This window comes from Suricata suricatta, chromosome 14, assembly GCF_006229205.1.
Source record: "Suricata suricatta isolate VVHF042 chromosome 14, meerkat_22Aug2017_6uvM2_HiC, whole genome shotgun sequence".
Taxonomy (NCBI): Eukaryota; Metazoa; Chordata; class Mammalia; order Carnivora; family Herpestidae; genus Suricata; species Suricata suricatta.
Window position 1 is genome coordinate 75757664 of NC_043713.1, and position 26005 is coordinate 75783668.

At 44.2% G+C, this 26005-nt stretch overlaps 1 long non-coding RNA gene across 4 annotated transcripts; it reads left to right on the forward strand.

The window, feature by feature from the left end:
• Window positions 1–9: 9 nt before the first annotated feature.
• Window positions 10–25438, forward strand: LOC115277983. 4 transcript variants are annotated; one of them, XR_003902621.1, is made up of 6 exons: window positions 10–380; window positions 1219–1357; window positions 1559–1674; window positions 7689–7790; window positions 22347–22483; window positions 25312–25438. It is a non-coding gene; the product is annotated as an uncharacterized LOC115277983 (long non-coding RNA). The 4 variants fall into 4 exon arrangements; XR_003902620.1 differs by lacking the exon at window positions 25312–25438 and having other exon boundaries at window positions 22347–23168; XR_003902622.1 differs by lacking the exon at window positions 25312–25438 and having other exon boundaries at window positions 22353–23168.
• The last annotated feature ends 567 nt before the right edge of the window (window positions 25439–26005 follow it).

Here is a 26005-nt window from a genome sequence, read left to right on the forward strand (position 1 = left end):
CCGGTTACCAGGGTACCGGGAGGCGCCCGCTGCCGGCCTCCCTCCGGGTCCGCCCTTCTAGGCCCGCGCTGCCCTCTTGCCGGTGCGGCTGGGCTTCCTGAGCCCGGGGGCCTGGGGGACCTGGAGAGGCAAGCCCCCTCCCCCCCCAGCCGCCAGTCATCGTAACGAACTAAAGTCTCAGCCAATGCCAATTCCAGCCACCACCAAAGTTCAAACACTTACCGTTCAAAGCAACAGAGAAAGCAGCTGGTGCTAAAAAAAAAAAAAAAAAAAAAAAAAATTCCGGTGGAAAAAACAACCCCGAAGGATAGGGCCAGTTCTTGAATATAGATGCCCTAGGAAAAAAGGCTCAAAATACCTTTTGACCCCAAAGCTGGGAGGTGAGTACTTCGAACTGATAAAGGACTCCAAAACACAACTCCAGTCTACCGCCCAAATCCATGTCCCTCCCCCAACAAAAATCTAGAGAACCAAGCTCCAGAAACAACCCCAGAGTGAAAACAAAAAATAACTTCCAGTTAGGTTAATATGTGTAACTGGGCAGGGCTAGTTACTAAGCACAGAGGGCGGGGTCCCTGATCTGAAGATCGGGGAATCAGTATTAAAATGTTAGTGTTTTTATTTTTTTCTGAGATGAGGTGATTATGGACCATTTTTATTTTCTTCTGTCTTGCTGGTCTGCATTTCCCAGCAATGAGTATTATCCATAATAAAGTTGGGGAGGGTTGTTTTGTTTTGTTTTGGGTTTGTTTTGTTTTATTTTTTGGCTTTTTGGTTTTTTATTTTTTGTTGTTGTTATTTTTAAGTTTGAGAAAGACAGCATGGAGACAAGATGAGGCTGGCCTGGGATCAGAAGCGTTCTGATTCAGAAGTAGCCGCTCCTTGCACCTTATCACATCACTGGCACCTGCTCTAGGAACACAGTGGAGGGACACTGGGACAAATACCTGATGGCAGTTATCCTTTACCCTAGCGCCTGCCTGAGGATTCATCTGAATCTGGTCAGATGGGGCTTGTGCGGTGACAGCGCCCGTACTCTCTGCTTCCTCCCCAGCCAACTCTGACTTTGATTGTTCAGCCCCTTCGTGTTCCGCTGAGCTTTGGCCAGCTTGCCTCTCTTCTTGTCCAGTAGTCTCTGCTCCACAGGTGTTGGTGAGGCTTAAGGAACACACGTAAAGCAGCCAGTACATTGCCTCCTTACTCTCTCTTTCCTTCTAGCACACTCTCCACCCACCCTGTTCTTGTTTCAAATGCTTCCTCTCAAGCCAAACCTACTCAAGAATTGGCTGCTGTGACTATGCCCACGAGGGTTCATTTCATGGGTCACGTGACTGGACTCAGGATGCCCAGATAGCTGGTAAAATATTATTTTGGGGGTGTCTCTGCGGGCATTTCTGAAAGACATTGGCATTTGAATGGGTGGACTGAGTAAAGATCACCTCATCAGTGCGGGTGGGTATCCTGCAATCCACTGGGGCCCTGAGTGGAACAAAAAGGCAGAGGAAGGGTGAATGTGCCTTCTTTTTGAGCTGGGACGTCTGTCTTCTCGTGCCCTCAGACATCAGCGCTCGTGATTGTCAGGCCTTTGGACTGAGATGGAATTACACCACCAGTTCTCCTGGGGTTTCAGCTGGAAGACAGCAGATCGTGGGACTTCCTGGCCTCCAAAATCATGTAAGCCTATCCCTATGAAGTATAAAATATAAATATGAATATAAAAATATGAAACATTAAAACATAAACGATCTAATATTGACTATACCTAAGTATGTTATTGATGTAATATATGATATATAAATAATACATATCACGTAATATATGTTTTTAAATCTATGTGAATATAAATATAAATTACATATATATAGCCATTCTGCTAAGGGGCCTTTGCATTAGAAACATGTGCTACCATCTCCTTGAGCTGGAAGAGACTGGACCAAGTTCTCATAAAACTCTGTGTGCACCTGCTGTTCAGTTTGCTTGGAATGCAGAATTCTGAGTGATATTATATATTCATGAGGTCATATATGTGTGCCTCCCGGGTGGATTGTTAGCTCACTGGGAGGCAAGGCTTTGATTAATTCACCGCTGAATCCTGGTGCCTGGAATTGTGCATGGTTCAAAGGAAGCATTCAATTAATCACTGTTCAATGAATGAATGAATGATAATAGCTACTGTTCATTAGACAGTTAACATGGGCCAGACCTGTTCTAAGTGCTTCCTATTTATTATACCCACTCAGTTACTGTGATAAGTCAAAGCAACAACTATCGTTGGCTCCATTTCATAGATGTGTTAAGTCACCTGCCCAAAAGTTTAGCAGGTTTTGTGACTCGGTATAAGCAGTACAACTGGATCTTACCAGGACGGTGTGACTCTACAGCCCAAATTCTCAGCTGCTAAGCCAGTGTGGTCCCTGGACCTGCCGCAGCATCCCCTGGGAACTTGTTAGAAATGTTAATTATTCTTCTCCCCACCCAAACCCACTCAATGTGCGACTCCGGGGGTGGGCCCCGCCATCTGTGTTGTAACACGCCCTCCAGGGAAATCTGATGCCACTGCCCTACACTCTACTGCTGCTCAGTCCCCCAGCATCTGATCACTTCACTTTCTAAGAAAGAGAATGCTACTCACATGCGTATGCTGGGAGAACAAAGGTGTCCGTTTAATGTCGTGAGTGAGTGTGTGTGCGTGTGTAAGTTCGTTTGTTTTTGTTTTTGTTATTAATCGAAGGTATTGTCCTTTGGGTGAGTTACTTAATGCCTTCGGATTTCAGTCTTGGCATTTGTAATATGGGCAGGGGTAGGGGGCTGGACTAGAGACAGGGATGGCATTAAAATCATCTGAGGATTCTACAAAATTCCAATACCTGAAGTCCAGCCGGATCAATTGAATTCAGCCTCGGTGTGGGGTGGGACCAGCAATTGGCGTTTTAAAAAGCTTCCCAGGGGACGCCTGGGTGGCTCAGTCGGTTGAGCCTCTGACTTCGGCTCAGGTCAGATCTCACGTTTGTGGGTTCGAGCCCCGCGTCGGGCTCTGTGCTGACAGCTAGCTCAGAGCCTGGAGCCTGCTTCCGGTTTTGTGTCTCCCTCTCTCTTTGACCTTCCCCCTCTCATGCTCTGTCTCTCTCTGTATCAAAAATAAATAAAACATTAAAAAAATTTTTTTTAATAAAATAAAAAATAAAAAAAATAAAAAGCTTCCCAGGTGATTCTAACGGGGCCAAAGTTGAACTAGGGCCTATCCTAAGCCAATCACAGCAATCTTAGTCCTCTGATTGGCTTCCAGGTGAGCATGTGACCCATTCTGCCCAAAGAGATGTAAGGGAAAATGGGGGGGTGGGTAGAGGAGGCCCTGGGAAACTTTTCCCAGTTTGAACTCTGTGGATTCTTGCCCTGGGTAATCTTTAGCTTTAATGAGAAAGAAAGACCAAAATTACAAGCTCACATGTCTCTAAGCAGCCTGGGAGTTAATATATAAAGCAAGAGGGCTGGGTGGAAAGCGCCCTGCCTCTGGAGTGGCGGGAGTTTATAGATGAAAGATTTAAGCAGGACAGGACTGTAGAAAGGAAGTACTGGATGGCTCACCCTCAGTCGCAAGACTGGAGGCCCCGACTTGGCAAATGGGACAGAGACGGCCCAAGGAACAGAAACCATGGTCAAAAGTAGGCCACAGGACCAAGCCAGCAAGGAAAGCACAGCCACGGCTGACCTTCGGAGGCTACCATCCCGCTGCCCCTAGAAACTGAATGTCGCTTTCACTGATTCAGCGGTCAGGAAGAATTCACCAGTTCTCTCCTGCACTGGATGCTAACTAAAACTAGTGCCCCATTAAAAGCCTGGGGAGACATGCGTAGTTGTCCAGGCCCAGGTCACATGCTAGTGAGTCCCTGGTATGCAGCTTGAATGTCGGGAAGCGACATCCGCCTCCCACCAAGACTTGTGAACTGAGGGTCTCCTTGAGTATGGGGGAGGGGTTCGGATACCCGTGGCCAAAGGATCACGAGTGTCCACTATGCCAGTATTCAGCCATGAGGGACAGCCTCCAGATGTTGCCAGCGCTTCTGATATTTTAAGGAAAATAAGAAATTTTGATGTTTATGTAAATAAACATTGACAACTAATAAAAAAAAACTGCTGGTCAAGCAAAACGTTGGATTACTTTGTGAGTTTTGATTTCTCATGGACAGATGTTCAGGCAAAAGATGCAGTCACTCCTCACACTATGCCTAGATTCTAGACATTCTGGAAGGATTATGAGTAAGTCAAACTGGTATCTCTCTGTGAATTGTGACATTGATGAGCATAGGCACAAACTTTTCTTAGGTAGGGGCACCTGGGTGGCTCACTCAGGTGGGTGTCTGATTTCGGCTTAGGTCATGATCCTGAGGTTCATGAGTTTGAGGCCCTGGGCCGGCTCTGGGAGCCTGGAACCTGCTTTGGATTCTGTGTCTCCCTCTCTCTCTGCCCCTCCCCTGCTTGTGTGCCCTCTTTCTCTCTCTCTCTCTCTCTCTCTCTCTCTCAAAAATAAATAAACATTAAAAAAATAAAAAACAAAACATAACAAGAACCCCTTTTCTTATGTAATCAGAACCAGATTTGGGAGTGCTTTATAAAAGAGCAGGCCTTGGAGGTGGCAGGATCAGAAGTTACAAACAGAATTACCAACGAAAGGCATTTGCTCTTAAAATCGAATTAGGGAAAGGGAGCCCTGGATTTTATTACTCTCAGCTTTGGAACAAACTTGGCTTTGGACACAGCACTTACTGCCTTAGTTTATTTTTAAGATTTGTTCTTATGGGAGAATGGGATGCGAGGCTGTCTTTGGAAGATGCTGGCAGAAGAAAATCAAACTGGGTCTTTCTCCTGAACATGTTTGTCCTGGTGGAATCGTGTTTAAATGAAGAGCAAGGACTTGAGGGAGGGAAAAATCTCCAAGGGCAATTTGAAGAGTGTGAGGAGAGGAAGGGCCCTCTTCTTTGGTGACCACGGCAAAGTCATTGACTGATAAGGATTCTCAGGTCTTTGGGGACACTTGTTCCTTTCAACGAGTTTCTCTTGTCAGAAGCCCCCAGATGCCCCACATCAGGGTTTAGGAAAATCCACTCATCATCCCAACGGGTGTTAATTGAGTAACTAAGGAATGGTTATCGATTCCTAAGTCTGATTCTCTTTGAAATTGAAGGGGTGAGTCGTAGGAATTTGCTCCATGGGCTCAAAAAATGTCATGTTTCTGAATTCTTCTAAATTAAATATAATATGGCTCCAGTTCCTCCACTGTTTCTTCTTCCTCAAGTCAAGGGAGTTTGGAAATGCATTCAGCTGGAGTCATGAGTTGGGTTCCTTCCCTTCCCTAGGGTGACTCGAGAAGCCTAAGAGGTCGTGGGGAAAGGGGCCAGATAATTTGGGGAAGGGCTTTCTGTGTTTAGTTTTTGCTAAAACTATCGAATAGTCTATCGAATAGTTGCCCTTTGCCGCAGAGTTTGAGGCTTAGACTTCCCTGTACCCCTCCTTCGAAATTCTCCCACCTTCTCCTCCTCACCGACTACTAACTCAAAGCGAGGTCCCGAACCAATGGTAGCAGCCCTCCTTGGGAGTCTGTTGGAAATGCAGGGTCCCTGGACCCACTCCAGAGCTTCTGGATCAGAACTGCGCTTTAACCAGGTCCCTAAGCAGCTGGCGAGCAGCTTTTCCGCTGAGAAGCCCCAGATACCACACAATGGCTTTCTCTCCCACCCTTGTGCTCCTCACCGCCTCACCATCTCTGGTGTGGAATTCTTCGGGGAGTGGGGCCTCTGCGCTCTCACTAACACTCCCGCCTCCTGGCGTTTTGATAATTCATCTCCCAGTCCCAAAGTTCCTGGGCACCCAAGCTCCCCCCAGCCAGGCAAAACCAAAACCCAACACCCCTGGACTCTGAGGCTTAACTGAGTGGGGAAAAGAAAACAACAAAACCCAAAGCCCCTAGTCTTTTGTGATGAACCTACAGTAGAAAGTTAAGTCCAGTTAATTTCTCCGTCGCATTATTTTGCCACACTAATAACAGGCCCTCCAGGCTGGTGAAATTTTAAAAATATTTCTTCTTCTGGAGTCTTTCCTGATGCTCTCAAGTTTGAGACCCGCATAATTGCCCTGGGCTAGAATCCCTGGGGTCATCAGGATTAAAAAAGAGGGAACAGATCTTAATCAGGAGGGATGGAAGTGTAGTTAAATTATGCTGGCTCCACTTGGTGCTGGTCGCCCACGGACCACACCGCCTTTGGGTCTATGAGATGGAAACGCAGAGGCAGAACGCAGTGGGTGCGTACCTGTCACACAATATGTGTGTGCAAACCAAGGGGACTGTTTATTTCCCCTCTCTCACCATAGCGGGGACCCCAGGGAATGTAAGGATGTGAAGAATAGACCTTAACATTGGCAAAAGACTGTAGATTCAATTCGAGGATGAATAGTAATAAGAAAATGCAAATTACTATCATTATTTACATTGCGTGGCAGAGTTACACAACACTTTATTACACAGTAGATGCTACACAAAGAATATTTATAGCCATTTTGTCCTGTTCCTCTAATCCCCCTAAACTCACTCTTTCAAAGCATTTGGCCCAAGTTCAATGGCAATGTGATAAGAAAAATACATTTATTTCGATTAAATGCAATGCTGAAAAATCAAACATGATAGTAGTTCTGACCATCGAAGAGCCAACACTGCCCCAACGCAATGTGGAGAATTTTTAAACCTGAAGATATTTTAAGTGTTTCGAAGATATAGGTGTTCAAAATATATTTTTAAAGTCCTTTCAACTTAAGAGAAAGTGTATCTTTTGTTTTGTTTTGTTTTGTTTTTAAAGAGAGGCACCTTAGAATTCTATCTTGTTCCAAACTGAAAATACATAGCAGATGTGCGGGAAATTAAAATATGTGGCATGTTCATTAATATGAGAATTGGACAATCGTGTCTTGAAAAAGTCTTAAAATTTAAAGGCCATTTAAAAGTAAAGATTTAAAAAAAATTTTTTTAAGTTAATTTCTTTCTTAAAGGGGTAGCTAATTAAAGTTTCACAAATCTCCTGGGAGTAAACAATTTTGTGCCCTCTGCTTTAATTTCGTTCTTAAATTCAAGGGACATTGGACAAAAACAGCATACTCAATATGTCATACTTTGGCAAATGTCAACCAGAACTGGCTTGTTAAACATGGGTTATCTTCAATTTGTGCCAATTAATTAATTTAAAATGTTTTCTTAATGCTAAATTCAAATAAGTTCTTGGTTTTGATACAACGTCTAATTTTCTCCTGTTTCTCAGGTGATTTGAAATTATAATTGAGCATAAATTTTGCAAAATTAACACATAAAAGGGCATCGCTGGAAATGTTTTCCATTGCATAATTCCAAATGCCATGGAAATGGTTGGCGTATTTGGATAGTCATGGAACTTAATTCCATACGTAGATATTTCAAAATTACCCATCTGCTTACCACCAGGAAGGGTTTCAATGGTAAGATCTTGGTGTACCCGGTTGTGGAGAACTTGGTGTGATAAAATTTGCAAAATCAAAATCGTGTTATTTCTTTAAAAACCAATTAGTGGGATTGGAAAGTTGGTCCAAGCCTGCAATATGGTGTTATGAGAACAAAAAAAACCAAGATCATTTAATCACGCCTCCCTGTACTCTTGTGCGATCACCAGGGAGAAGGTGCTCACAGAGGTTATGAACTGAAGGTGACCCCCCAGATCCTGAGGACCAGGTGACTTGAGCTTCAGCTTCACTGTTAACCAAACGAGACCACTGTAAGCATTGAAAAATTTAAAAACCACGCCCTAAGTATATTTATATTGGGAAAATACCTTTACTTCTTTAGTCCAAGTACTGTAAGCTATCCCAGCACTAGTACTGAGCTGTAGTTAATACACTTCTCCTTTGATTTGTAGCAACCGTATGAAAAGAATGGGTGCCAATTATTTACAAATACATAAATAAGGTGGCGGTGGTAGATTGTCTGCAAAGATGGTTTCTGGCCATTCCTCCCATCCCTGTGGGTGCACGAAGCTCCGCCCTCTCAAGAGATGGAGTCTATTTCCTCACTCCTCGTGGGCTGGCCTTTGATGTGCTTTGACCGCGAGAACATGGCGGCAGCGCTATCCCGGAACTTCCAAGAGGAGGCCTGGAAGTTTACAGTTTAGCTACAGGGAATACCATGTGCCAGGTTAAGACGTCTAGGGATTCCTGCTGGAGAGGGACGCTAAGGGGAGGGGACTCCAGAGCTCACCTGAAAGCCAGAAGGTTCCAGAGACAGGAGGGAGTGCAGCCAGTGCCACAGGCGTCCTACGCCATCCTCAGACGTTCAAGTCGTCCTGGGCCAGAGCGCCGGCCCTGTGGGTGAGGCCGGCACGGGTCCCCCAGCCCCTCATGAGCCCACCCCAGCCTACACCACGTGGGGCACAGAAGAACTGTCCCGCTGGGCCCTGCCCCTGTTCCTGACCCACAGACTCGTGAGCAAATAAAATGACTGTAATTTTAAGCCGTCACATTTAGGTGTGGTCGGCCTGTTATGTCCCAGTAGATAACTTTCTAACTCCTTAAAATTGGGATTTACCAAATCTTCAAGCATTTCGGAGGCCGAAAGGAAAAGACTAGTAGAAGATTCATCAACCAAAGCTGTCATAAGTAAGGGCATGTTTTAAAAGTCCTTTTGAAAAAGTTTTGTGGCTATGTTTATAAGCTGTCTCAGTTGCTAATATTTCTGTCACCGAGAGTGATTTGTTTATAAGTTAGCTAATGTGTAACCTTGACTATAGCAGCGACAACATGGTTACTTCGATACTTACTTCATTTCCACTTGGTGTTATGTAAATGCGAAATTCCACGGAAGGCAGGATTAATGAAGAAAAGCCTTAGAACGGGGCCCCCTTAGAATGGGCCCTCTGCTAAGCCCGCTGAGGCTGCAAATATTATCTGTATAGAGTACACGTGATACACACATAAATCAGTACAAATACTTGTGTGCATGTATGCCTAGACCTGAGACCAAAAGAAATGTATCTAGGGCTAAAACATGCTTTAAGCAAGTTAGAATTTTTATTCAAATTATAAATATGACTTGCAATACTAGTACTGAATTTTTAAAAACTTGGCCACCTCATGTTACCAAATTTGCCAGCCTTTTGACAATGGTATGTATGGAAACATTGCTAGCAGTTTTGTCGACCTCAAGATTTTTTTTTTCTCTGCAAAATTGGGATAGATTTTTTTAAAGAAAAGAACATTTAAATTAGCAGGTGACATATGGATCAGATACTAGCTATATTTGGTGCCTGTTCACTAGAAAATTACATAAAAGGATAGTTAGGAAAGGAGGTGAAAAAGAACCAGTAATAGGAGCCAAATACTAAAGGGAAGAAAGTCTAGTTTCTACATGAGACATTATTAGCATAAGGCATTTTTGTTCTGTAATGTAACTGTTGTAAATGTAGGAAGAGAATAGGAGAAAAGCAGTAAATATACAGAAAATAAGAAGAGAACAAAGTGAGTTTTTAGAAAACCAAACTCATGCACACAGAATGAAGGAAAGATCTATAGACTAGTCTACTGGGTTTTCGTTTTTGGTTAATATTTTGGATTAGATCATGTAAAAACTTTTCCCACATTTGATAGTCATCTAGATGATGCTGGGTAAAATATAATAACACCAGAAATAAGGGATAATCTTCAGGAGTCAGAAAGGGTGAAACCAAACTGGAAGGGATTGTCTGCGTGGAATAGGGGAGGGGTTTCCGTTGTAAAAGTCCCGAAGGACAGGGGACAAGATTGGGGGAATGGAGTGGTGACCTCCACACAAACAAGGACCCTCAAAGAGCTATGCCCTTACAGAAAAGGGTGGAGAGACTAGAAAGATTCATCCAGCCAACACAGGGAGATAATAAGGAAGCTTATTTCTTTTTTTTCTGGACCCTGAGTAGGAAAGAAAGGCCCCCTCTGAATTCGTCACAACAGGACTATACTAACATAGGTTTAGGGTTCAGATTTCCACAACAGGGAGCCCCCAAGCCAAGAAATGAGCTAAACAAACTCTGAAAGGACAGACCTTCAGCCTAGATGTACCAGATGCCCACAAACAAAGATCTGTTTGCTCGAAATCACAAAACACACAAGGAAACAATCCACCATGAGCAAGAGTCAACAGAAACAACAAACAACTAGATCAGATCCCAAATGCTTTAGATAATTGGCTTATTAAAGACCCATTTAAAATAAACTGGGGTGCCTGGGTGGCTCAGTCAGTTGAGCGCCTGGCTTTGACTCAGGTCATGATCTCACAGTTTGTGGGTTTGAGCCCCTCGTTGGGCTCTGTGCTGACGGCTAGCTCAGGGCCTGGAGCCTGCTTCGGATTCTGTGTCTCCCTTTCTCTCTGACCCTCCCCTGCTCTCTCTCTCTCAAAAATAAATAAAACATTTAAAAATAAAATAAATTGTTTGACAAAGATTAAAGCCACAAATAATAAACACAAGAAAAGAATGACTCTTAAAAGTAGTTTTGAAAAAGAAACTGTGGTGCCTTCCCCTTGGTAAGCGATTTTTCCCTTTATCATTGTCAGTGGAACCAAATATTCAACATGAGACTGCACCTACGCATTGTATATTAGCCAGAAGCAGTAAATTTCCCCATGAGTCATTCATCATCACTCATTTAGCAAACATTTATCAACATCTGCAATGTGCCACCAATTGTGCGGTGCCTGGCATGGGAGCTTGGGGGCACCCAGCAGGTGCAGGGAGCAGATCCTCCAGAGCAGCAGAGAGAATTGCAGGCGGAACAGACATTTAAGTTAATTTCTAGCATGATGTATGTACCCACGATGAAAGGAAGAAAAGAAAGGCCCGGGCTAAGAGGGGTCACGGAAATGATGCTTCAGCAGAAATTCAAAGAATGAGTAGAATTTATCCTGATGGAAGGAGCAGAGAAAGCTGTCCAAGCAGAGAGAGAGGATGCTGGAAGGCCTGGATTCAAGATGGGCTGGTGCATCTGGGAGTCTGCAAGAGGACCGCTAAGGTGGAATGAAGAAAGCCCGTGGGGGTGTGAGCTATATGTGTAGAGTTGTCATGTGAGGCTGAATAGGGGCCAGATTCTGAATCTGCTAGGCCAACCAGTTCAGATTTGGATTTATCCTGCAGGCATTGGGGAAATTTGGGAGAGAAAAGACCATCAGATTCAAGCTTTGGAAAGACCATTCTGGGGATGAGGGGCTAGATGGTTTAGGAAAAGAGAGAGCCGCCAGTCCTCAAGGTTGTTGTAATCACAACAAAAGGAAGTGCTTATCCTGTGAGTTTTGGGGGAAAACACTTGAACTATTTTGATGAGCATCAATGGGGGAATGAAACAGGAAGAAGTATGAAGAAGAGGAAGTAAGTTTGGAAATACATCCACCATGCATTCCTAACGGCAAAGACAAGCGTAAGAGTAATATATATAACACCCTTCCATTTTCACAAAGAGAAATAAAACCTGAAATCATCCCTGCATACATGTGTGTGCACAGCAAAAATATATATTAATATTTTAAAAAAGCTCCAAAACTGACAGCCTCCTCTTCTTATTCTTCAGGCCCCTATTGTGGTTAGGTGTTGAAAACAATAGCAATGGTGCTTCCCGTCTTCATGTCCAGGGCTGATTGTCCAAAGGAATGAAAAGGGAGGAGGAAAGTTCAAAATTGCTCCAAGGTCAAAACCATGACTCCCTCACTGGAAAGTGAGCTTCCTGGAAATAAGCCACACGTTTTATTCATCTTTGAATTTCCCCAGTGCCTGGCACATAAATGCCCAATAAAAGTTTATTGGACGTGAGCATAAGAATATGGGAATTTGGGAATGCCCTAAGGGTTATGCAGAAACTGGCAAGAGATTACATTTTGGGGAATTCAATTCAACAAATATTTATCAAGCCTTTGTCGTGTGCCACCCTGAGCTGGCATGTAGGGTAATGGGAGGCGGTCATGTCTAGCAGCTTAAGGACCTAACCTTAGCAACAAGCAAAGGAGGATTAGAAAGACGTGGTCAAGGGTACCAGCTTTGGAGTAAAGCAGACCAGGGTTGAAATTAGGATTCTTCCACTTACCAGTGGTTTCACCAAAGGTGAATAGCTTAACCTCTTTGGGCCTCTACTTCCTCATCTGCAAAATAAAGATTATGATAACAGTGCCCACCTTAGAACGTTGAGAGAAAGAAATGAGGTATTCATGTTGTGCACTTAGCACGGTCCTTCAGACAGAGTAAGCTCTGGGTTCACATGAGATCTTACTGTCGACAAATGTAGGAATCGAATGAGTGTGTCTGCTTGGTGCTACTCTTGCCAGTTACTCTAGAATATCTCTTTGGTAACTTTGGTGGGGAGAATGATGGTCCCCCAAGGATGTTCATATCCTAACGCCTGGATCCTGAGAATATGTTACCTTCCATGGCAAAAGAGACTTTGCAGACAGGATTAAGTTAAGGATCTTGAGATGCAGAGATTATCCTGGGTTATCCAGCGGGTCCCTTGTCATCATGAGAGTCTTTATAAGGGAAAGAGGGAGGCAGGGAAATCAGAGAAAAGTATGCAGTGGAAGCAGAGGTTGGAGTGCTGGGTTGCCGGCTGGGGGTCACAAGCCAAGAACTGTGAACGGTCTTTAGAAGATGGGAAAGGCAAAGCAATGGATTCTCCCCTAGAGCCAATACCTTGACTTTAGCCCAACAAGATGATTTTGGACTCCTGACCTCCAGAATTGTAAGATAATACATTTATGTTGTTTTGAGCCACTCTCTTTATGGTGATTTGTTACAGCAGCCATAGGAGACTCATACAGTAATGATGGACAAAGAGATGGGCTGCCCAGACCCAATTCAAGGAAAGACTTGCTGTCCCATTGCCGGGAACACAATCAAGAGATGGCCTCTGCTGTCAGCTCCCTTGGCTTCAGCCTTAGCTGTGAGAGCTGCTCATCCAAGGTCATGTTCTTTTGGGGGCAGCTCACATGGAGTGACTGAGGGAGGCAGGAATGGGATGGGGCTATGCAAGCCCGTTACTTTGGTTCAACTCTGACAACTCCGACGGGCACATTGCCACAGAGCGTCCTGTGTGTTTGGCAGAGGCTTTGTTGGATGTGCACCGTGGTTGGGCTTTTCTCTCTGCCCAGTACTGCTTTGTTTAGGGAAAAAACCCAGTTCTCCTTCCTGTGTTTCTCCTTTACTCCCATACTACCACACTCACAACACTTCTGACACCAGATATGTGGGGTTTTCCCCACACCAAGCAATTCTGCAACCCCAGCTGGGTGTCCTACAATTCAACTAATTCTGACAACTAATTCTGACAGCATCACATCCCACGGGTTCAGGGCTCAGTCTTGCAAGACTGTCCCCTCCACCCCCCCACCCCCCGCCCAGATGCCTGCTGTAAGCCGCTCGTCACCTGTACTTCTGATTGGCTGTCAATCAGAGTTCTCGAAACCCCCTTCTCAGGTTCAGTTAGTTTGCTAGAGCGTCTCACGGAACTCAGGAAAATAGTTACTTACATTTAGCAGCTTATGAAAGGGCGTGGTAAAGGATACGGATGAACAACCCGATGGAGACGCACAGGGCGAGGTCTGGGAGTGTCCTGAGTGCAGGAGCTTCTGTCCTCCAGGAACTGGGGTGTGTGCACACCAACCTGGAAGCTTTCCAGACCCCAGAATAGTGGGATTTTATGGACGCTTCCTCATGTAGCATGATTAATTATTAACTCTGTTTCTAGCCCCTCTGCCTTCTCTGGAGAACAGAGGGTGAGGCTGAAAATTCCTAGCTTCTAATCCTGGCTTAGTCTTTCTAGTGACCAGCCCCCATTCAGGAGCCCATCCAGGAGGCTACACAGAGTTGCCTCTTTATTTTTTTTATTATTTAAAATTTTTTTATTTTATGTTTTTTATTTCTTTTTGAGAGACAGAGAGAGATGGTGCGAGCAGGGAGGATTAGAGAGAGAGGGAGGTACAGAATCTGACGCAGGCTCCGCGCTCTGAGCTAGCTGTCAGCACAGAGCCCGACGCGGGGCTTGAACCCACGAACCGTGTGATCATGACCTGAGCCGAGGCCGACGCTTAACCAACTGAGCCACCCAGGCGCCCCCAGAGTTGCCTCTTTCGATCAAAAGGTGCTCCCAGAGCTCTTACCGCTTAAGGAATTACAAGGGTTTCAGGAGCCCTGTGTCAGGAGCTAGGGACGAGACCAGCATTTATATTTCCAATTCTCCCACATGCTTTCTTCCACTTGTTTTCACAGTTATTAAGTCTTAACTCTTGTACTTCAAACTGTTTCAGTATTCTACTTCCAGAAAAATTAAACTGTATCAGAAACCCATCTGAGAGGGAAGGACTATGCCTTTGAGATTGTAGGTCACCATTTAACTGTCTGGATTTTTAAAAACTTTTAAATTTCTTTAAAAATAGAGAATAGTAGTATTTTATCCATAATTTTTTAGCCAGTGCATTTCACTACCGTTCTGTCCCTGTCTTAAAAAATAAAATAATAAAATAAAATAGAAATGAAAGCAAAAATCTGATTTAGGCAGCACGTGGGTGGTTCAGTCATTTAAGTGCCCAACATCAGCTCTGGTCATGCTCTTGCAGTTTGTGAGTTCAAGTCCTACATCAGGCTCTGTGCTGACAGCTCGGAGCCTGGAGCCTGCTTCCCATTCTGTGTCTCCTGCTCTCTGCCTCCCCTTCCCCCAAATAAGTAAACATTTAAAAAATATTATTTAGATCTGGGGATCACATATCCTACTCATTTTGTAAATAGGAAAGGCAAGTCTAATTGTATTTGTAATTTTATGTGTGCAGGAAGTAATTTGCCTTGTTTAGCTGTTAGCCAAGTTCAGCTGAGGAGCAGAGACCTCACAGGAGAGTATAAAGGTGGTCTTGTCTCTTCAGACACAAAAAAGGGCACAACATTCATCCTTTGGAGGGCTCACCTTCTGTTCATATGTATAGATATTTTATTACATGATTCAAGACATTTGAGTTTTATTTAATAAGCCATTGTGAAATTCACAATTAAAGCCAGCATATTGGGAGACACCTTTATTTCCTCTTCCTTCCAAAATCTGGCTAAAAGACAGGAAAGGGATGAGAAAGTACTAACTCACAAGGAGAAAAAGAATGGGAGGAGAGATAATAGTGGATAAGAGATTTCAACAAATACTGGAAGACAAAGGGTTGTTGGAGGGATTTCTGGTGAAACATGGTAAAGTGTACTCTACACTTGTCTTTGCTTCTTCCAGAAACCCATTAAAACAACATTAAGGAGGGGCACCTGGCTGGCTCAGTTGGTAGAGCACATAGCTCTTGATCTTGGGATCATAAGTTCAGGCTCCACATTGGGCATAGAGCTTACTTAAAAAAAAAATATTAGGGCACCTTGCTGGCTCCATCAGTAGAATATGCAACTCTTGATATCAAGGCTGTAAGTTTGAGCCCCACACTGGGTGTAGAGATTACTTTTTAAAAAATCGATAAAGAATTAAAAAAAATAAAACATTAGGAATAAAAAATGTATTAGATATAGATGTGCCATACCTGAGGGGAGAGCAGTCACTAGCTTTCCAAACTAGAATTCTATACCCACCCAAACTATCACTAGAGTAACATTACCAAAGATATTTTCAGGCATGCAAGGACTTTAAAAAAACTACCTCCCATTTACCCTCTTTCAATAAACGTTTGTAAATGTACTCCAACAAAATGAGAGTAAAATAAGAAAGAGTGAGACAAGACCCTAAATAAGAGGAGATTCAAAGTGAGGAAGAGGCAAAGGAAATTCAGAGGACAATGGGAAAGGCATGATTCAAAATGATTCTGTGCAGTAGACCCTAGAGAACAACTTGTCCTGATTGGAAGAAAACTGGGAGATCTCTAGGAAAAACATGAAACTGATTATTTGAATGTAGAAAACAGATAGTTAATAGACCTATGACAGAGATGTTGGAACCCTTGGAAAAAACCAAGTCAATAATTAACTCCAGGAAAAACAAAGGGCTTTATGAGAAAAGAAGCATGGTCATAGAGGATCTACTTGGTTTGGTAGAAAACAATATTACATGGTTGTAATATAAACATTTCCTGCCCCCCAAATTACTGGGTAATGATGTTGGAGAGATAGGAGAGGGCAAGTAAGGAGTGGTGTTAGCGTGGGAGAAATGAACCAATAGACATTCTAAAATTGATAAATCAAGAAATAGTAGTTTAAGGGTTTTATGTAGAAAGCTGGTGATACGTACCAGGGGAAAAATGTATAAGGTTTGGGGGTGGTTACTTCTGGGGAATAGAACATGAAAGCTAAGTTGGGGAATGGTAGGATAGAAGGCTCTTTTAAATTATGTGCTTTTCAACTATATTATTTTGAATAAATCATTAAATGTCAAAGATAGTAATATATACTGTGTTTGACTAGAATAATACCTCAGTCAGAGAAAGACAAATATCATATGTTTTCACTCACATGTGGAACTTGAGAAACTTAACAGAAGACTGCAGGAGAAGGGAAGGGGAAAAATAGTTTCAAACAGAGAGGGAGGCAAACGATAAGAGACACATAAATATAGAGAATGAGCTGAGGGCTGATGGGCGTGGGGTGGGGGGGAGGGGAAAACTGGTGATGGGGCACTGAGGAGGGTACTTGTTGGGATGAGCGCTGGGTGTTGTAAGTGGTGAATCCTGGGAATCTACCCCCAGAACCAAAAGCACACTGTATACACTGTATGTTAGCCAACTTGACAATAAATTATATTTTTAAAAAAAGATACTTTGTCAGTATTAATGAAAACTTGCTTTGGTGCACTCTTAGGAACAGTTAGAATCTTCTCATGACATTGAAGACTTGAGGAAGTATTCTCAGCATAGTGGTTCAGCACATAGACTTTGGAGTCTGACAGTTTGCTTTTTAGTATTAACTCTGCCGTGTGCTGTGTGACCTTGGATAAATCACTTAACTTCTCTGAACCTTGATTTTTATTGCCATACAATGGGGTTATCAATAATACTTGTGTTATAGGAATGATTTGAGAATTAAATGAGATAAAAATCAAAACAACAGGGGCACCTGGGTGGCTCAGTTGTTTAAGCATTCAACGTCAGCTCAGGTCATGATCTTGCGGTTTGTGGGTTCGAGCCCTGCATTGGGTTCTGTGCTGACGGCTCAGAGCCTGGAGTCTGTTTCATATTCTGTGTCTCCCTCTCTCTCTGCCCCTCTCCCACTTGTGCTCTGTCTCTCTCTGTCTCAAAAATAAATAAACTATTAAAAAATTTTTTTTAATTTAAAAAATTTTTTTTAACTTTTTTGAGAGACAGAGACAGTCAGCAAGGGAGGGTCAGAGAGAGAGGGAGACACAGAATCAGAAGTAGGCTCCAGGTTCTGAGCTGTCAGCACAGAGCCCGATGCAGGGCTTGAACCCATGAACCGTGAGATCATGACCTGAGCTGAAGCCAGATGCTTAACCGACTGAGCCACCCAGGCCCCCCCCCCAGATTTTTTTTAAAGTAGAACAACAACAATAATTAAGGAACTTTGCTATGCATTTTGCATGTATTATCTTATGAATCTTCATAATCTGTCAATTTTGTCAAGAGCAGACTTATCACAACACCTAATTGTTTAATTACTTATTATTTAATAAACATTAGCAGTTTTCTATTAGTATTTTTATGGGCATTAAGATGAATAGGAGAAACAGAATGAAAAAAAAGACAAACTCAGTAACATTCTGCTTATTTTGAGACCAGATTTGTGATATCCCCTGTCCCCCTATTACACATAGTCTTGAATGTGAAATCAGAAGAAAAGAGTTACCAGGGCATCAAAGTTCTGTTCAAAAGTGACACTTTTTAAGTTAGATTTGCATTGTTTTTTTAAATTGTGATAGGTATGCCTGGCTAGCTCAGACATTAGAGCATGCGACTCTTGAGCTTAGGGTTGGGAGTTCAAGCCCTAGTTTGGATATAGAGATTATTTAAAAAAATAAAATAGAATTGTGGTAAAATATACTTAAGATTTACAATTTTAACCATGTTTAGTTCAGTGGCATTTAGCACAGTCACATTGGTGTGTGACCATCCCCACTGTCCGTCTCCAGAATCTTTCCTCTTCCCAGACGGACACTCTGTCTCCTTTAAACCCTAACTCCCCATGGCCCGCTCCCCAGCCCTGGGCAACCGCAGTTCTCCTTTCTGCCTTTATGCATCTGCCTGTGCTGGGTATCTCAAATTCATGGTGTTTGTCCTTTTATGTCTGACTAAGTTCAGTAAACTTAGTATAATGTTTTCATTCACGTTGTAGCATCTCTCTGCATTCTTTTCCCTTAAAAAATTTTTTTTTAAGGTTTTATTTTTGTTTTTGAGAGAGAGAGAGACAGTGTCAACAGGGGAGGGTCAGAGAGAGAGGGAGACACAGAATCTGAAGACAGGCCCCAGGCTCTGAGCTGTCAGCACAGAGCCCAATGCGGGGCTCGAACCCATGAACCGGGAGATCATGACCTGAGCCGAAGTCGGACACTCAACCGACTGAGCCAGCCAGGCGCCCCTCTGCGTTCGTTTTCATGGCTGAACAATACTGCATTGCACTGTACACCACATTTTGTTATTCATCGGTCAGTGGACACTCGCGTTATTTCCTCTTGTGATGGAATACTGTTGCTATGACCCTGCCGGCACAGGTATCTGTCTGAGTCCTTGCTTTCCATCCTCGTGGGTGTATAGCCAAAAGTGCAATTGCTGGATCACGTGGTCACTCTGTATTTAATTTCTTGAGGAGCCGCCATGCTGTTTTCTGCAGCCGTGCACCAGGGTTCTAACATCTCCCCATCCTCACCAGCACTTGGGGTTTTGCACGTCCAATGCTGTGCCCATACGGAAGAGATTCTGTGGTGCAAGTTCTTAGAAATGGAATCGCTGAGCCCAAGGGTATATACGCCCTCCAGGAGAAGTGTGTCCATTGACATTACCACTCTGGGCGTATGCAAGTCCTATCTGCCACATCCTCACCCATCTTAGATAATTGCAGTCTTTAAAATGTACTCTGCTGATGGACCAGCAGTATCTCGTTGTGTAAATATTTTTTTGGCTTTTTGCGTTTTTATTGGCTACCCGTGTGATTTCACTGTGGTTTAACCAGGTCTCTGTCTGTGGACATTGGGCTTGTTCGGCAGCTCCCTGCATCTGTGGAATGGCCGAACCAGAGGACGAACACGGAAGGTGTTAGAAATGCATCCAATGACAATAAAATGACGGCAGAGACATTCCAAATGATAACCTTGAGTCATCAAGTCGCACTGCATTTAGGAAGTAGAATCGTGTTCTACAAAGAGTTCTATCAAAAACGGTTAAAAATATGAAGGCTTGGTAATTTCTAAAAGCCACCATTTACTGAACATCAACCATGCGTCACTGTTATGTTAAGGCTTTTCAAACATCATTTTACTTCATCTTGGCTTGAACAAGTACTGTGTCATTTTATGTCGTAGAAAGGAAGGTTTCTGGAGACTTGCCCATGGTCACAGGCTGTGGTGAGTGGGTAGTTGGGTGCTAATCCATATCGGTGACCCCTCACCCCTTGGGAGTAACATCCGAGGGAGGATGTGAACCACATGTACTATGCTTGCCAGTGTCCTGAACAGTACGGCCTTTGTTTTGTTTTTTGGGGGTGTTTTTTTTTTGTTTTGTTTTGTTTTGGTCAAATCCGGAGTCAGTTGACTTTCAGGAGAAGACTTCACTGCACTTCTGCTAAAGTGTGTGCCGCGACTCACTGGGAAATGGCTTCAGGTGGTGCTTAGACACAACATTCAATGGGCCTGAATCACTCCGCGAGGCCGTTATTCTCCGTTCTGTCCCTCTCAGTCATCAAGGAGAAGGTCTCCATGTGGTGCTGCGGAGCCTGTACCCCCTCTCTGGCCCTTGCTGAGGTCTTTTCAGCAAATGCCGCCACAGATTCAGTGCTTCAGCAGGTACCTGTGTCTAGGCGGAATTCCGTAACATAAAAAAATGGTGTTTACTTTTACGTTCATCATCTCATCGTGGCAAGAGGCCTGTTTTTCACTTGCACTAATAAAATAAATTTCCCTTTTAAAATGAATTTACTTTTGGGGGCTCCTGGGTGGCTCAGTCGGTTAAGCGTCTGACTTCAGCTCAGGTCATGATCTCATGGTTCATGAGTTCGAGCCCCATGTCAGACTCTGTGCCGACAGCACAGAGCCTGGAGTCCACTTCCAGTTCTGTGTCTCTTCCTTTCTGCACCTCCCCCCGCTCTCTCTCTCTCTCTCTCAAAAATAAACATTTAAAAAATAAATAACATGAATTTACTTTTGTAAAAATAGTGAGTCCTTTTACAGAAAAGTGTGAGCATACGCTATTACCAATTGTAAAATAACTGGCCAAAATTGTGAATAAAGGTAACACTTGGCTGACGTTTTGGAGACTTTGCTCCCGGGCATTGATACGAGCAATATCTAGGCTCCATGGTGTCACTATTTGTTAACTCTCTTCATACTTGCCTGACTTCATACTTTGTATCACATGGGATGCTTGTTACGAATAAAGATTCCCAGGACTTTAACCAAAGAGCCTTGGTAGGTAGGTCTGAGGTAGGACCTGGGGTTTTACAAATTTTTTTAAATATTTTTTATTTATTTTTGAGAGACAGAGAGAGACAGCACGAGCAAGGGAGGGTTAGAGAGAGAGGGAGACACAGAATCCGAAGCAGGCTCCAGGCTCTGAGCTAGCTGTCAGCACAGAGCCTGACACGGGGCTCGAACCCATGAACCATGAGATCATGACCTGAGCTGAAGCCAGATGCTCAACAACTGAGCCACCCAGGCGCCCCGCGAATTTTGAAAAGCAGCCCAAGTGGTTCTGATAAAACTGGTCAGCACGTGGCGCTTGTGGAAATTGTGAACCAGATCTTCCCATTTTATTTTTTCGTTAATTTGTTTTTCACTTGAGAGAGAAGGAGAGAGTGAGAGCAGGGCAGAGGGACAGAAGGAGAGAAAGAATCCCAAGCAGACTCTACGCTCACTGCAGAGCCTGACGCAGGACTCAATCCCATGACCCTGGGATCATGCTCCACCGACGGAGCCACCCAGGCACCCCTGGATCTTCCCATTAGCCCAATATAGATTATTTTTTAAATAAATGGAGAAGAAGGCTGCATACATGCAAGTCTGGGGTGACACAGCAGTGCTTCTGCTGTTGTGTTCCTGGGATGGGGCTTGTTTCCAGGGGCCAGTAGCAGCTCCATGTAATTTTCAGGCATGTTCTAAGCACTTTATACAAGACTCATTTAATCCTCAACACAATCCAAGGAGACAGATATTCTTATAACCTTCATTAAGTGGGGAAACCCAGGTACAGAGAGGTGAAATCACTTGCCTAAGGTCACAGGGCCAGGAGGGGGCAGAGCTGGGATTTGAACCTGGCCATCAGACGTAGAGCCAACATTCTCCCCTGCAGTGGTCAGCCACCTCCCCCGGACTCACCTCTGCTTGTGGTGGTGAAGGCTCGACCGCCCCCTCCAATTCTGCAGATTCTTGTTATCCCATCAGATCAGGCCCTTCACTTCTAATCAGAAATTGGGGTGCCTGGGTGGCTCACGTCCGACTTGGGCTCAGGTCATGATCACGTGGTGTGTGAGTTGGAGCCTCACATTAGGCTCTGTGCTAACAGCTTGGAGCCTGGAGTCTGCTTCAGATTCTGTGTCTCCCTCTCTCTCTGCCCCTCCGTCATTCATGCTCTGTCTCTCTATCTCTCAAAAATAAATGAACATTAAAAAAAAGAGAAATGAATTGGTAATTGAATTAAATGAATAAAGGAATAAATGAATCCGGACTAGGTAAATATCCCAGGGCTGAGGACCACTAACATTCCATCTCAGTTGAAACGGTGGACTAGGCCTGTCTTCAAAGCTAAAAGCCAACATTTGTACTTCCTATGATGAAAATAAAAGTGTTCTCCACTTACCGGGTAAACTAAGCTGGTACTGATTTATCTGATTCTGTGCACAGAAGCACAAGACAGGGGAAAACCTGTGATCTGTCACACTCAGCATTTCTAATTTTTTCCCCATTTCTTCAAAGAAAAGGAAAGTCTTCAAAATGACAGAAGAGACTTGTAAAGGACCATCAGTTTCGCCTTTCAGACTCAAATACAAAAGGAGGCTCAATAAACTCAGAGTCTGGCCTTTCAGAAGGGAATCAAATTGTGGATGATTTGAGGCTCATCCAGGACAACGTGGGCAATTTTGTTCACTCACCACATGCGTTTCTTTTTTCTTTCTCTTTTCTTCCTCCCCCTCCCCGCCAAGTCACAGATGGGTGCTGGAAGCCGAGCCAACACCGTGTCCTGAGATGCAGACAGCTGTGGTGGGGTATGAAGAGGAGGCGCAGAATGTGCCTGATGAAACTGACCAAGTAGATGGTCCCTGCGCCAGCCGGAAGGCAGGTGCGGGCTTCATTCTGACCTGGGCTGACTGTGGGGAAGGTGTGCGCCAGGGTAGGATAGCGTGCCTTGAACACGCCCCGGACTATGGAATGGGTTTTGTTTTCTCTGCCAGCAGATGCTTTTTTGTAGTGTTGAAGAGCTTGGTGGGAGAGCTAGCACGCAGGGGCACATGGAAAATGCACGGCCAGGATGTCAGCAATTACATCACGGTTGCAGTCTGGAAAGGGGTGATCACTTTGAGCAAGGCACACGCATTCACATGACAATCCATTAAGACTCCAGCCTGGGTAAACAGCGCGTGCTCTTTATCTGATGGTCTCCTCCATCTACAGCTCGCTGAGGGCTCGAGTCCTGCACGCCAATTAAACAAACGGGGTTAACTTTTCACTGTTTTATGAGGTGCTTTCGATGCCGTTTTTGGTAACGAAGCAATGGACTCCCCTCCAAAAAACAGATGCTTTATTCCTGGGTTTCTTGTGTCTGTCAAGATACCTGTTGAGCAGCTGAAAATAGCGTGTGTTTGTAGGGGGAGCTAGCAAGAACAACAAAAGATATTTACTTTAAAAACTTTAAAGTTTTCTCAACGTGTGTGCCGTTTGATCTGTGACATCTGAGGCCAGAAAAAGACAAGTCTCTAAAAGGAAGATGTAAGGCAGAAGTTCTCAACTTTGGCTCCACATCAGAATTACCCAGGGGGCCACACTCCAGATCAAATAAATCGGGGGCGGGGGGAGGAGGGGGTAGGACCTAGGCACCAATATTTCTTAAAGTTCCCCAGGTGACCTCCATGTGCAGTTAAGGTTATGAATCATTGCTTTAAGGGGATGCTTCCTTACTTTTTTGAAAGTGGAGTGACACAGTATCCGTTGATCTCATTAACATCTTATTTACAAAGGAATGAAAACGGAAATCACCATATTGTTTGCCTGATTCCTGGATTTTATTTTCTGCCTCATTTCTAATTGTTTTATGCGAATATTAGAAATCCTGCACTTAAGTGCCAGTGGGGACCAAACAGAGCAGATGAGGATCCCAGGGGAAGGATGGGGGAAAGGGGACTGGAGGGGATCGGAGAGTCTGAGCCCCAAAATTGAGCAGCTGCTCTATCCTCCTCCTGATGTTGCCAGGGGCAGATATAGGGCAGAGTTTTCGATTTTCCCAAATAAATTCCTCATCAACATTTTTGTATGTGAAATATCTCATTTTAGATATGTTAGCCACAAATTAAAAAAAAAATTTTTTTTTAACTCCATGCAGCCAAATGATACTCATCTACAAGCCAAATTTGACTGCCTTTCAATCACCTGGTTTATACACCTTTTGGGGAATGGGGGTTCTTCTTCTTCTTTTTTTTTTTTATTATTGTGGTAAAATACACTTGTCATAAAAGTTACCATTTTAGGGGCGCCTGGGTGGCTCAGTCGGTTAAGCCTCCGACTTTGGCTCAGGTCAGATCTCACGTTCGTGGGTTCGAGCCCCGCGTCAGGCTCTGTGCTGACAGCTCAGAGCCTGGAACCTGCTTCGTGTTCTGTGTCTCCTTTTCTCTCTGCCCCTCCCCCTCTCATGTTCTGTCTCTCTCTGTGTCAAAAATAAATAAAACATTAAAAAAAATTTAAAAAAAGTTACCATTTTAAACATTTTATTTTATTTATTTTATTTTTTAGTGTTTATTTTTATTTTTGAGAGAGAGAGAGAGAGAGAAAGAGAGACCATGAGCGGGGGAGGGGCAGAGCGAGAGGAACTTTGTGCTAATAGAAGAAGGCCCTATGCGGGGCTCAAACCCACGAACCGTGAGATTATGACCTGAGCTGAAGTCGGATGCTTAATGGACCGAGCCATCCAGGAACCCCTATTTTAAACCATTTTAAGATTTCTTTCTTTCTTTTTTTAAAATATTTTTATTTTTGAGAGACAGAGAGGGACAGAGCACAAGCAAGGCAGGTTCAGAGAGAGGGGGAGACACAGAATCCGAAGCAGGCTCCAGGCTCTGAGCTAGCTGTCAGCACAGAGCCTGACGCGGGGCTCGAACCCATGAATGTGAGATCTGACCTAAGCTGAAGTTGGAGGCTTAACCGACTGAGCCACCCAGGCGCCCCTTTAAGCCATTTTAAAGTGTACAATTCATTGACAGTAAGTACATTCATGGGGTTTTGCACCCATCACCTGTGTCTAGCTCTAGAACTTTTCCATTATCCCAGATGGAAATTCCATATGCATCAATCCCCTCCTCAGGCCCCTTGGCAACCACCAGTGTGCTTTCCATCTCTGTGGATTTGCCTATTCTGGATATTTCTTATCGATGGAATCCTACAGGCCACGGCCTTTTGTGTCTGGTTTCTTTCCCTTTGCATAATGTTTTCAAGCTCATCCGGGAGCCCCCTCAGTGCTTCATTCCTTTTTAAGGCTGAATACAATTCCATTGTATGGATGTGCCACATTGTGTTTATCCCCTCAGTAGATGATGGGTAGTTGGGTGGCTTCCACCTTTTGGCCGTTGTGAATTGTGCTGCTGTGAACATTTGTGGGCAGGTTTTTGTTTCAACAGAGGGATCATCCTTACGCAACAGATACCCCCATAGCACTTGTCCCAACTCCGCCACACACTAATAGGTACTCGGAGTCAGGGACTTAACGATAGGGGGACCAGATTGGCCCTGTTTGCCTTAGATTGTCTTGGTTTTAGCACTGAAAGCCCCACATCCGGTAGATCAGTAGAGCGAGGCCTTAACTCGTCTGATAGCAAAAGCCCTCTCAAGGCGAGGCCCGATGCTTTTCGCATTTTGATTGTGACTTCAAAAATCACTGTGACAACTACATGTTTCTTGCAGGTGTCTGTGTTCAGCTCTGGCACAAGCCAGGTCCTTTCCGTGCGCCTGGAGGATTCCATTCCTTCTTCAGTCTAAGCTTCAGCATCACCTCCTCAACGGAGCCTTCCCAGAGCCCCTTCCCTTGCACGGCGGTAAAGGACTTCTCTCCGTTATTCCCAGAGCATAGTATAGTTACAGGATGCATTGGCCTGGGGCTCCCCCAGGACTCCCTCAAGGGTGGTAGAATATTGCCAATGCATCCACCTCCCCCTCTGACAACAGCATTCTTCACGTCCTTTGGGAATTCCCAAAGGAATTCCCCTTTCCCAGGGGAAAGCCCTCCCCTAATCTCCTACAATACAATAGAGTCCATACCACTTCCGCACAACCTAGACCTCACCCACCCCCACTTTCCATCCCCTTGGTTCACACAGCTGGCTCAGGAATAGGTAGCCTAAACCAGGTTAGTGCAAAGTGAATCCTGCGCTGGTTGGAAGTGAGCTGGAACTAAGCAGGAAGGAACTCTATTTGTGATAGTGTTGCTAAGCCCTCTGTGGCCATCTCTGCCACATCCTGGGTAAAAGCCACCTAGAAGCGCAGCCAGTGCGGAAGCAGAGCTGAGGGACAGAGGGAAAAGGACAGTGCCAGGCTGCTGTGAGTTTCCTCCCTTGAACTCTCTGGTTTTATGAATCACTTTTTTTGCTTAAACCGGCTT